Source organism: Pomacea canaliculata, linkage group LG3 (genome assembly GCF_003073045.1).
Source record: "Pomacea canaliculata isolate SZHN2017 linkage group LG3, ASM307304v1, whole genome shotgun sequence".
Classification (NCBI taxonomy): domain Eukaryota; kingdom Metazoa; phylum Mollusca; class Gastropoda; order Architaenioglossa; family Ampullariidae; genus Pomacea; species Pomacea canaliculata.
This window is the reverse complement of record NC_037592.1, coordinates 21,095,070-21,108,746: the sequence shown is the minus strand read 5'-3', so window position 1 is coordinate 21,108,746 and position 13,677 is coordinate 21,095,070. Positions and strand designations below refer to the sequence as shown.

General features: G+C 43.8%; 1 protein-coding gene across 3 annotated transcripts in view; it reads left to right on the top strand.

Annotated features, from left to right (window-relative positions):
- Nucleotides 1–2,774: 2,774 nt before the first annotated feature.
- LOC112559399 overlaps nucleotides 2,775–13,677 on the top strand; it is a 67,667-nt gene continuing 56,764 nt past the window's right edge. For 2 of the 3 annotated variants that reach the window (XR_003098327.1, XM_025230624.1), the window contains exon 1: nucleotides 2,775–4,981. The gene's annotated coding sequence lies outside the window, so the exon portion shown is untranslated. The remainder of the gene's footprint in view (nucleotides 4,982–13,677) is intronic. The other variant, XR_003098328.1, reaches the window with a different exon arrangement.

Genomic DNA, 13,677 nt, shown 5'->3' with positions numbered 1-13,677 from the left:
GAAAAAACGTTGGTGCTAATTGTTTTGATTTGTTGCTTTGCTGGATGGTGGCTTTGAAGATGATGCCGGAGTTGTGAGGGTTCACTTGGGAGGCAGGCCAAAGTGGTTGTGATATTTAATACTTTTGCTTTGCTTTTACCATTAAGATGTATTTTTTCCACAGATGAGTGTTTATAATTAGATTATGTTTACGCAGTATTACTGTGGTTTTGTTGACATAGAGACAGACGCCTCCACCACACAGCAATGTCTACTTGTCTAATTGTGGCAGACCTGTCTGAGCTAAGCCGGCGATGTCTACATCACTCACTTTCATTTAGCCAGGTTTCATCAGTAGATGCCAGCAAACAACTATCCATGGGTAACAGGAAGTTGCGTCCACGCTTCAAGCTCGTCAGTCTTGTGACAAAGCGACTGGACGTTAGACGACAGGACAGATGAAAGAGGTGAGTTCTTCCTTCAGTCGTCTCGTCTGACATCTGACATCCAAGGTGGAGGTTACCGCGGATGTCGCCAGGTAGACCAGGAAAACATAGAGGGAGAGAAGAGCGAAGAAGAAGCAAGAGCTCACGGGAGTGAGTGAAGCCGGGGTCCACCCTCACTGAGAGTCTGTCCGCCATGTTGTCGGCTAGACCTAACATAAACATCTGAAATACATGAAAGGGCCTCGTGCAGTGCGTGCACACAGTGGTGACACTCCAAGTCGAGTACACAAGCACGGGTTAGGTAGAGATGAATCAGTTTGGACATGGTCTGACCTTAAGACGGACGCGAGGGATGCAGAGGCATCACTTACCCTCGTGAAGCTTATCTTTCTCCTGTCTGTCTAGGTACTGCTGCTAAAAATAGCCTGGCTGGTGGCTGACATCCGGTCCTATCGACAGTCCATATCTGCCATCAGGTTATCGCTGGCGTAAGACTGGCAGACAGTGAGGCTCAACATCGAACTGTGCTCGCTCGATACCTTCTGGAGAAGACGCAGACGATAACTGTGAGCAGCAACTTCCGTGCAGCTCCGCACGCCGCCGCCAAATGTCACGCGGCGTGACGCCAGACGACACCTGTGACACGTCAGCGCAAAATGCTTGCAGACACGCCAGGTGTCACACACAGCGGATCATTGTGACACGTGACATTATCAGTGTGACATGGCAGCAGGTCTTGATGCAGTCTTACCAACAACTTTCCGACAGTCTGAAGTGTTGGAACTGTCGGTGGTGTTTCACACCGCACACGGAGTCGCTCACGCACTTTCTACACGACACAAACAATTGCCTTTATAATGTCCAAGACAAAAATATAATTACTGACTAAAAATAAAAATAAAATTAAACAGAATAATTATGAATACATTAAGGCCCATGTAGTTGTGTAGCAGGGTCGTGGTCATATCTCCTGGTGCAAGGACTGGTGGCCATTGTAATCTGGGTCACGTGCTCCACATCTTAACTTCATTTGAAGGACGGCACGAGTTAAGTGTTCAAGGGGTGAGATAATCTGCTCTGTTCAGGTCTGATCCCAGATATGGTCACCTGCTCTCTGGACAGCTGGTGGTAACTGCTATGCAGTTGTGATGGGCTGTAGATGGATCGCATTATGGTCTTCAGACCCCTCTGTCTTTCTGTCTCTCTTCTGACCCTTCTTTCTAGCCTATTTGTTTCTTCTTCCAGCTGCTTCGCCTTGAGAAGGAATACACAGAAGTGAGATTCGCAGTTCATTAATCGTTTTCTGTGTTTTTTCAACAAGTGGCTGCTTGTGTTACAGAGAAAGCATCAACTTGAAAGACAACTTGGACATCTTCATCTCTAGTTCCAATGATGTGTGTTGACTGGATCAGGGCTTCTACTCTGATGGTTTGTAGGTGGAGCAGTGGAGGTCTTTGCAAAATGCTGCTGTTTGTCTCTGATCATCGGGTATTCGATGTACAGACCTGATCCTCTCCAACCTTCTGTGGCTGATGCATGTGTGTAGACTCCTAGGCAAACTCTTTGGGTTTTTGTTCTTTTTTTTTATATATATTTCTTGATTTATACCACAGACATTAATTTATTTTCATTCAAAAACTAAATGACGAAATAACGAAAAATAATTGAGAGAAAGCTCTCTCGATTCCGATATTAACTTTTTTTTAAAAGAAGCACCTACTGCTCACAGATTATGACTTCAATAAAAATAGTATTATCAGTTATCGTCCATTATATCTGTCGGATTATTTGCAAAATCCAGAAAGTCTAGACAAAGTCTGTATTTGCTTTGCTTGTACTATAATCATTCACGATTGTACTATATAACTCATAATCACTCACAATTTCTTCTATTTTTACCGGAGGTAGTAGAAAGTTATCGGAAGGCCAATGTCCGCTATAAATTACCGGCCGGTAAAACGATTTGGGTGGACCTACTGTTACTCCACTAATAAAAGGTTTTAGCCGCTGCCTCCGGGTAGACGATGTACCCAGCACGGAAAGGTCAACAAGTAAACCTGCTCCGTGAATATGAACCCAACAAGGGATCACAGGTGAATATGAGCTCCACTGGTGATCACGGGTGAGCGATATAAGGGTCCATCCGGGTGTTTTTCACATGACTCACTGGGAGGAGCTTTATACAAGGAAACCAAGTGAATATCCGTTACCTTGACTCCTTGAGTCCATGGGGAGGACTGGCTGAGGGTTTGACCTCTTTCTAGTCGTGCTTCCAAGTTTCTTTTTCTCTCGACAATGGAATCTGTGTTGGGGGTGGCTGGTGGTGGCTGGTGGTGGTGGTGTGGAGGAGGGATCGGGATGAATATTATTATTTGAGTACCTTGCACCAAGCACTACCCTGTGAAGCGGAAACAAATAGTAAATGCCTGAGTTGACCTTTAAAGTGAAATAACTTTTCAGTGCGTTGTACACACTCGTAGGTCAGCTCAGTACTTACAGCTTCTGCTGACCGGCTGATCGATCAGAGTCGGAGCCAGGAGGACACCGAGCAATCAGCCAGCGCCATTTGCTGAACGACAGCAATCTGTCAGATGACGAAAGGAGGTGCACTCACAGGTCGCCACCCGGCGCCATTAGCGCGGCGCGGAGATGCTGATGCGCGGCACCGAGGCTGGTGGACGAGGGGACAGGGAGGAGTCTGTGGACACAAGTGCGTCAGTGGAACTCTTTCGAAGCCTTTCCACCTTTCCACACCCTTTAATGTCGTGTGCGAGCCGTTGCATGCTGGGGCCGGGCGCAGCAGGGATGTACACGCGGTGCTTGTGGGAGCCGTGGGTAGGAAATTAACGGGAATGCGAAATCAGAGATTGCACTCGGGTACAGCATTGTTTGTGGACTTTCTTTGTAAAGCTGCTGCAGTTGAAAGCTGAATGCGGATTGTTTTGTGTTACTAGTCTCGTAATCACCAGGGATTCATTGCACGAGGCCACGCACCGCTGCGCCTCTTTACTTTTGTAAATGTGTATTTGTGTGTGGGTGTGTGTGGTGTACTATATGTGCATTTTTGTGTATGTTGTGTGGATTTGTATGTATGGTATTTTTGTGTGTGTGCATGCTGCGTAAAAAGAAGAATGATACATTAAAAAAGAAGATATTGGATTCTATACCCGGCTCTTCTCTATTAGTAGCGGCACAGTTTTATACACCCCCAGGAACTCGCCTGTCTGCCATCTCGCGTTGTTAGTACCAACTACAATGTCTTTTCCACATATACTTTGATACCCCGGAGGTTTTCTGCCTATGTGGCTGTGTGGGGCCACCACAGCTGTGCCCTGCCCACCACAGCTGTGCCCTGCCCACCACAGCTGTGCCCTGCCCACCACAGCTGTGCCCTGCCTGACATGCTCAGAGATGCGAAGTAAGCTGATTGTAGCACAATAAACGCAGAAATCCGTTTTCATACCTCGGCCAATCTACCACCGGCAACTGTTCCCATAATGTAGGCCAGAATGACTTTCGCAATGAATCTTTTTATCACCAGAAATTACCGGAAGCCACGTACTGACCGCTTAGGACGGTTTTTACAATGAGCATATACAGTCAGCAGTAATTGGTCCCTTTTGGCCTTTTACTGTGTTTGACGCTGAGAGACAGACTTGCACAGTGACATACATGAGGTCTGTCTACAGGACTGGGGTGTCTAGTCAGGACTTGCTGTCAGGGTATAGGTGGTCTAGCAAGTACTAGACACCACTGGGGTACAGGCCACCTGCTCAAGGTATCTAGTGAGGATCCAGCATCATTACTGTGAGGGATTTTTATCTAATGAGGACTCGTCACCCCTGCTCAGGTTGTTTTTATTTGTTTGTTTGGTTTTTTGTTGGTTTTTTTTTGTTGTTTTTTTGGATAGCGAGGAAATATCGCCACTATTTTTTTTTAAAGCTTGAATAAGGACCCATCGCCACTGCTGGGAGGGGTTTTGCTGTCTATTAGTCTCATTATTACCTGTCACCATTGTTGAGGACCTTTGCTGCTTGTTGCCTAGTGAGGACATAATTAGTACTATGAAGGCTCTTGTTGTCTAGTGAGATCCTGTCATGACTACTGTGGTGGCGGTTGTTGTCCATGAGGACCTGTCATGACTACTGGTAGGGCGCTTGTCTAGTGAGGACATATAAAGGCTCTTGTTGTCTAGTGAGGTCCTGTCATCACTGTGAGGGTGCTTGTCTAGTGAGGTCCTGTCATCACTGTGAGGGTGCTTGTCTAGTGAGGTCCTGTCATTACTGTGAGGGTGCTCGTCTACTGAGGACCTGTCATCACCACTGTGAAAGTAAGAGAAGACAGGAGCGGTGTAGCCTGCTAGCGGCCTGGTCCGCCTGTCTTCAGCAGCACAGCACGCGCTGCACGTGTCCCGGGCCCCGGCGCGAGTGGTGCGGCGCGTCAAGCCGGTGGGTGAGATAAGACGCAGTTCCTCCTTCACTCCACGCTCGCCGCCCTGTAAGTGTTACCAGCGCTCGCCGCTCGCTCGACAGCAAGTCTGCATGTGCTGCTGGTGGGTATGTTTTTGTTTTTGTTTTTGTTGTGCTTGCTTTCGTCTCGCTACTGATGGCAACTGCTTTCTGCTGTTTTCTTTCTTTTTTTTTTTTCTTCTTCTTCTTTTCCGTCCACCCAGTGAAACAGATGTTTTTGTGCTGAAGATCGTTTCACTTACATTTCTTGATTGCAATAGTAGAGCCAGGTTTCTTCAGCTGCTGAAACAAAGAAACCATCTTTCACGTTTGTGTTTGTTGTAGGAATGGTGTTTGTGTTCGTGCGTGCGTTCGTTCGTTGGTGGGTGGGTTGGTGTATGGGAACTGTGGGTATACGGGTGAATGTATATGATCTACATGTGTGTTATTTGTGGAAGTGTTTGTATATACGTGTATGTTGAGTGCAAGAAAAATTTTGCTTATAGATGCATAGTTAATTATTTTCATTTCTTACAATTAGCGAATATTTATAATAACTTTAACATGTACCGACTTGTGAACTTTCAGTCGTAGTGTCTGCAGCTGTAATCTGCACTGTGTGACCTGGAGCTTGCACATTGCATCTCCACTAATGCCCCTTCTTTCAGCCTGTCTTATCTTCATCCTACTTCATCACGCACTGCAGCTTCTCTCAAGGGTCTCCCTCCTGCCGCCCTTGTCTATACGGCCCTGTCCCATTGTCTACACCACTCAGTCTCCCTGTCCACACGGGGCTGACCCCTTCAGTGACTCGCCTCATGGTGGTGGACAAGGAGGAGCATCCCAGCAACTAGTGTGGACCATATGACAGATAGTTAAATAGGTTTTATATTACACATCTATATATTACAGGCCCGAGACGCATGCTACATACCTGGGCCAGGTGTGTGTCAGGTGAGGAGTTCATCACCAGACGCGAGACAGCTCTCAGTGGTCTCTTTGTTTAGAGATTAGGGAGCTAAGCCATCTCTTTTGTACTGAGGAAGAAGCAGAAAAGAGTGGCAAGAGCACTCCTCTCGCACCTCCCTCACATGCGTGCCAGCCTCTCATTTCCAGGTTTACGGAATACCTGATAATGGCGGCGGTCACACCTGGCTGGCGCGCCGAGTGGTTCTGGCATCAGTCGCCTGGTGCTAAGAGACGGACAATGTGATCCTCATGGACAATGGCATCGTGGGCGAAATTACTTGGAAGTGCTTTGTATTTCTCTAGCTTCTCCATCTTTCGGCTCTTCATTTGGCCAGTAATAAAGCGGCGATGTATCTCTGTCCTGTCTCTTCTGGCAGGATGAGAGATATTTCAGCTACATTATCAAGTCGGCAAACTGGCGAGATGTTTTTTTTATGACTAATAATAGAAATTCCGATACTGGCAAATTTTTTATGATATTATTAGAAATAAATGACCAGTAAATAGGATAGATATCTTCATCCGCTTTCGTCAGTGGCCTAAGAAGGATGGTCCGTGGAGCTGATTAGCGACGATTAGTTGTGTATTCAGACCCATAGCCTGGCCAGCTTTTCTCTTTCTTTATTATGTTTTAGTAGCGACTAAATTTTATATGTACCGCGAAAGTATATGATGCTAAGAGTGTTTGGGTTAACCAGATTTCCACGAATTATTTGAACTATTCACTCTCCTGTCTGTTTTGTTCTCTCTCTCTCTGTCTTCCTCTCTCTGGACTTTACTATGGAACATCTTGAAGAAACATGTTGCAAAACTGAAGGAAAAATGTATCAGATGCTGCGAGGAGTTTACAGTTCAGCTTGTGCACGTGTCAGAGAAAAAATCCGTCTGCACTGATTTATTCGCATGTTTATCTTCTCCTTCTGTATCAATGAACTAGAAATACAAATAAGTAAAAGAGGGAGGCGTGGCAACTAGCTGCCATTCAAAGCTATAGAAATTGTTTGTTACTGTTTGCTGATGTTGCATTGATCTCTGAAACTATCGTTAAACTGCCAAAAAAATTGAATTTGCTTAAAGTAGAAGCCGATAGATTAAAGCTGCGAACTTAGAGATAAAATTAATGTGATGGTTATCTGATAAAGGCTATCTGATCACACGAATAATGGTTTTATGGAAGTGAAGAGGTGGAGTGGACAAATATAAAAACACATCTAGGAACATACATTTTAAAACTAAGAGAAGTTTTATTGTGTTATAGAGTCAGTTATGCATAAAAGGAAAGAAAAGAGTGATAGAAATTTTACAAGCTCTTGGAACCTGACCTTACGTGATACATCAGTTTTCTGGAAATTCTTTGACTCCCAGGTAAAGCAAATCTTGACATACAGTGCTGAAATAGGGCTTAGATAAAAGTAATCTTGATACGAAACGTCTCATATATATATATAGTTCTTCAAAATGTGATATTGAAGTGCACAGACATCATTTGTTTATACATAAAGTGTATTAAATAGTGGTTACATCTAGAGAAGTTACTAGAATAAAGACTTTGCAGATAAAATACTAGATATTTGTACAACATTGCGAGTCTATGAAGTTCAAGTGGATGTACGAAGATACAAAAGTAGACAACGGTTTAATATTGTCTGGCTTCAGCAAAGCGCAGGGGATGAGAACATGTTTAAATCGGATTTTAAAGAAAGTCTCGTCTGAAATTTTTACCAAACCAGACACTAAGAAACGGAGAACAGTGAAAACTACCAATGGTGCTTTTCTTTTAGTTCTGTGCAACCAGAGATGCTTTTATCCATTGTGACGATGGCTAAGAAGTGTATGGGCTAGACTGAGACCAGGAACCTTAGGTCTTAATGTCGGCAATGCTACCAATGTCACTGAATATGAAATTACTTTTCTATACACTTGTGAAGCAAATAAAACTATTCATGAAAAATATAGTTTCGTCTAAATATTTTACACAAAGAGATTAGAGGAGGTGCTGACACTAAGAAATGAAGATATTTTCTCTGTAGCAAAAATACAGAGCTCAAGCGGTGGTCACAGGTTGTAACTAACTGTTCCAAGTGGTGCATTAATCTAGGGTAGGGTGAATGCAAAATAAGCACAAAAATGGATCAAACAGTTATAATATTACACAGGATATGTTATTATATGTTTGCATTTTTAAGGGACGGAGAGACGAACCTCCAGTTAGTATCAATTAACGATGGTCATACATATATTGTTGACGCCTGGTGGTCACAAATGTATTCCGGGATTCGAACGGGACGAAAATGTTCATTCGTACATGTTGGTGGGCTTTGCTTTGTTAATTCTATGTTTGAATCTTCCTCATAATCATGAAGTCAACGATATCAAAGATGTAAGTGTGTCACACTCACACACACACAAACACACACGCGCGCTCACACACGACTGGCCGCCCTCCACCCCCGCCCTCTGTGCTGTCAGTCCATTATGGAGGAAGCCTGAGTGTGGTTGTGGTGTGACATTCCATTATTTCTGAAAGCAAGGCCTTATCCTATAATTATCTTGACATTTGTTTTACTGGAAGCAAACCCACTTTTTTTTAAATAAGCCGCTTTGATATAATGACCGATAATCCTCAAATATGTGTCGTGTACAGGAAACGGGTATTTGATATAGGTTGTGGTACGAAACAACATTCAAATGTCTTGTAGCATGGAACAGCATTCAAACTGTATTCCAGAAGAATATGTTTATATCTCTGACAGGCAGGCAAGCGGGTGTCGACAGTCCACAGTACGGTTCGTGGGTTGTGCACAGGGAACTGAGTTTGTGTTTAGTTGCCGGCCTCGTGTGCGGTGCTCGTGCCGAGCTCATTCGCAAATACTTAGAATACTTAAAGGGCGAGGCAAGTCAAAATAGGAAGTTGCGATTAAATGATGGACATTGACATTTCCGAAAAAAAAATTCGGGTTGGTTACACAGAGTAGTTTATTTATGATTGCCTTTCCAATGTTACTTCGAAGCAAACAATGGAAGCCGCCATGTTGCTACATCTTGCCTTTTTGAAGGCAAGTATGCACGTGCCAAATATCCAGGAAAAGTAGTAGATTTATAGTTATATGTTAGGTTCAGTCTTTAAAAGGAGTGACCATATTAATTTTTACCTGAGCTACCCCACCGTTTGAGAACCGCGGGGTTACAGGTTCGACGCCTGCTTGCCTTGAGCTCCTCCCCAGTCACACTTCTCACTGTCTCATCCTCTCGTCTGACACGAGGCTTCTTTGACGAAATAAATTGAAATGTCACTCGCATGACTATTGCTTGTTCTCATTTTATGGGCCTCGACTTTGGAATTCTCTTTCTTTTCACATCAGACACCCTTCTACTTTCATATCATCGCTTAGGTATCTTATTGTCATTAACTCTAGTCTGTTGGTTGATTAGTTCTCATGTGTGTGTTTGAAGACAATATATAAATTATATATCATGATAAAAATGTGATAGATTCTATGTACCAGTCGAGAGCGATTTTTTAACTGAAATATTTTTGCGGAAAAGAATCAGAACGACTGTATCGATCATTTATGCACAACTATTTTCACTTGCTTTGCACTTTAACCAAACCCACCCTTTTGAGAAATGTCAAAGACAGCAAAAAATAGGTTTCCAAGTTGAGCGCTATTCAATGTTTCTCAGTTTTTTTCTTGCAGATGAACTTTGGGCAGAGATTTCAGGTAATCTTCTTTCTTGACACTTTTCTTCTGTCAGAGATTGTGAGGTTAGTGATACTGAGTATCACAGTGACACTGCATCTCACAGTTAATGGTACTGTATCTCACATTCTGAACTGGCTAGTGTGGAAATCTTATGGTGCTTTTTATAGACTAGTGTGGACATCAGGCCCGTTCTTAGCCCCCGCGGGGCCCGAGGCAAAGGGCATGTGCGGGGCCCTCACGCCACGATCACACGGTTTTAGTTGGGATCTAAAGTCACTTTTGTCCTCAGGGATATCTCGTCTTTTATCATTGACAGCACGCTGATACACATTACAACATAAGCCTACGATTAATTTATTTGTAACGTTCGTCAATAGGTTATGTAACCAACACGTCAAATGGCTACGTAGAGTGGGCTGTCGTACCAGAAATAACAAAGATTGAATTCCGCACTGAAGTTTTTTATTCAGTTTTGCTCAGCGTCTGGCCTAACTTCTCTCTCTCTCCAATTCACAAAGAGGTCCCACACCACTGTCACCTCTGCTATTTATTCTCCCTACCCTCGAACATTCTAGCCCTTCCTCGCACAGACATTCTATTTCGTCGCAATAAAGACATTTTTGAACATTGCTACATTGTTGAACATCATTTCCTCCCTCGCGCAATGACAAGACATTTTTACTTTGAACATTGCTACATTGTTGAACATCATTTCCTCCCTCGCACAAAGACATTCTATCTTTTACATTGCTGCCGTGCTGAACATTCTGGAATATAGAGGCAAATCTACAACCCAAAGACATTATACTTCGTACACTACTAGAGTGCTACAGTTACAACGAAGGGAACCCTACAGACAGGCTACAGTCTGCAGTCGTAGTTGAGGTTGAGTTGATGGGTTTGCATCCGCCATTAAGTAACACACAACACACACACCGACACACGTACATGCTAAAGACATTCAGATTTAGTAACCAAATAACATAGCAACACGTAAACATACGGCATAATATAACATGTAAGTTTTCAACACTAAAAAATATTTACAAGTGAACTTTCCTGGCCTTCATTAAAGCAAAATCATCAATCAGTTCACTGAAATCTAATTCCCGAGAAACACTGTTCTCGATGGAGAGTATGGCCACAGGCCATGTTCCTCCGCCGATCTTGGCACATCGTTGACCGCAGGTAAGTTTTAATTAATTTCAGCTTCGAGAAACTTCGTTCTCCGGAAGCTACTGTCACAGGTATTGTGAGGGCAATTCTTAAGGCAATCCATAAATTCGGAAAATCGAATGATCGTCCTTTAATGGAGAGGAAAGTCAACATCTTACGAAGGTCTCCATGCACAGAATCTGGAAAAAACATACTTCAATACGTCCATTTCCTCGGCAAGCATGTATCCATCGACATCTCGGCTTTCTCCATGTGTTAACACATCTTCCAAATTCTTTACACATGACTTCAGCACCGACTTTGGCAACTCCTTGAAGTTGTAGATAAATCCAAAAATTTGATTATGATTCCTTAATTGTTCAAATCTTTTTTGAAGAGACGCAATTGCTGTATCCACTATCATGTTGAAGCAGTTGATGCGGAAATCCTCCTGGGCATTTCTTCCTCCTACATCTTCTCCTTCGTATTGTTCGTAATCAAACATTCTCCTTCTCTTTCTAATTCGTGTAGCTTTAAAAACTGGTTCTGTAGCCAAATCCAGATAGCTTGAAAATCCATTTTGACGATAATCTGTCAGCCATGTGCAAATGCCCTCCAAGCCATTTAGTGCATCTGAAAAATCCGCAGTCAGATACGGCTGACTACACTTCCATATGCCTAGTTACCATAGCAATCAAAAGCGCGGGGCCCATTGAAGCGCGGGGCCCTAGGCAGATGCCTCGTCCGCCTGCCCCTAAGCACGGCCCTGGTGGACATCTTATGGTGCTGTTCACAGGAAATCTTACCAATAGATTTATCTATACGATAGGAATTTGAGGTATTTCGGTGATTTGACCCTTGACACTTTGCTGGTTAAGAACAGCCTTTGTCAATAAAAGTATTCGCATGCATGTCTACAGTTACTGTTTGAAACAGCAGCAGTGGGGAAGCTTTGTCTGAGTAGAGATGTGTGAAGTTAGGCGCAGTTGGAGTCATACATATTTCATAGAGCGATTGTGTGAAGGGCCGTGTCAGCAGAATACAGTCAAATATGTGGTTACAACGGGGATGGTCACACGGTACCGGGCTGGGACCCCCACGATACCCACGCCCATAATATCTGGAGACCGCTCGACCTGTCGCCCCGGAAAAATATACCTCAACTATAGAATGAAAGAAGAAAAAAAAGTAAAGAGAGGATAAAAAAAGGAGTGTAACTGGGTATCTCGCTACGCGACATAATCGGTCTTCTTTACCCGATATACTGGAAGCCACGTGGCTTCGTTACATGAGACAAAGAGAAAAAATATAGCAGTAGATAAATAAAACAAGAGCATAACTGATAATCTACAACCCTACTTTATTAATACCACGACAACAATTAAACACAAACGTCCACTTCTAACCTTAAACTAAACCCCTACATCCACAATATGACATCTTACTCTAAGAAGTTGAAGTCTTGCCTCGCGCTGACCTCTCACCTCTCCTCAGCGCGCGTGCTTACCCTCGCTACATCTTTGTGAAATGTGTGGGTAGAAACATAGAGAGCCACGTCTATCTTCTACTTTTATCTACCGTGTACAGGCTTATAGGATATGTAATGACTAATCGGTGAGGGACCATCGGTTAACCCTTAAATCAGGGGGGGGCAACATACGGCCCGCGGGCCGGATCCGGCCCGCGACGGGATTTTGACTGGCCCGCAGACTGTTTCTGGTCGTACATGATAATGTGGCCCATGAACATTAACAAGACAAATCTGCGTTCCAGTCTAACTGATATTCACGTGCAGTCGTTACTGAGGATGTCTACGTCCGACATGCAGCCAGAGTTCAAGCAACTTGCTGACAACTTTGATCGACTGCAGCTGTCTCATTGACTTCAGAAGCTATTGAAGTACATTACCTTAACATCATTAAATACTGTTTTCGGTCTCTATGCTTTAAAATTAAAGTTTACGAGTTTACATTAAACACGATTTATTCCTTGTATATGTAGATAAATACGCGATTAAGGTATTGATCCAGTAATCTGGCCCGCCAAGGACTTCATTTCCCCATATCCGGCCCGCCGACCGGAGAAGTTGCCCACCCCTGCCTTAAATGGATAGAATCCCACCCCGTGATAGGATGATGTTTGCTATTTTAAAAAATCCCTTCATATAAACTTTTTATACAGACATGATACCTATTCGACATCATACACCTGGTTAAAAGGTTCCTAAGCAGCGTCGACAAATGCTTGATGCAGGTAATTATTTTACTAGTCTCACGCACACACGCACGCAGGTGATGCTGAGCGGCAGGAAACGAGAAAGAGTTTGAGGTGGTGAGACATTTGTTCAGTCGTCTTAAGACCGACCTTAATAGTCTGTGCAAATTTGTTTGAGCTAATGTCTGATATTTGTGGAGCAAGGTGATAAGAAGAATAAATAAAAAAAAAAAAATCAGATTCCTGAAAAAGTGCATCGATCAGACGGTAAAATTGTTATCGTAAAGACATTTATTAACATCCTCTAGCCCACGAACAGCTATTCAAGCGGCTAACAAGAACAAGCAGAGGTAACCAATAGGAAATTTATAGGAAACTGATGGGGAGGGTTAGCTATTTCTGGAGTTAATAATGAGATAAAAACCACACTCTTGCTTCTCATCGTCTGGCAAGGGTCGCAGTGGACGACAATGATAGCTCACGTGCTGTACTCAGGTGTTTGGTGACGTCACTCAGGTGTTTGGTGACGTCACTCAGGTGCTGTCCGCTCGCACGAAGACATGGAGCGCACGACACCACAGGTGCCAGCACCCACAGCCGCCACCCCATCAACGGACTCTGGGTAGCTTGCAGCAGCGGCTGTTCACATTTACTGTGCTCTCACCTGGACGTTTCTCAGCAGCGTTAGTGCATGCACACCCGGCGCCGAGACTATTACCTGCAGGCATCTACACTTGTCAACGTAATCGTGAAAGCGAGCAG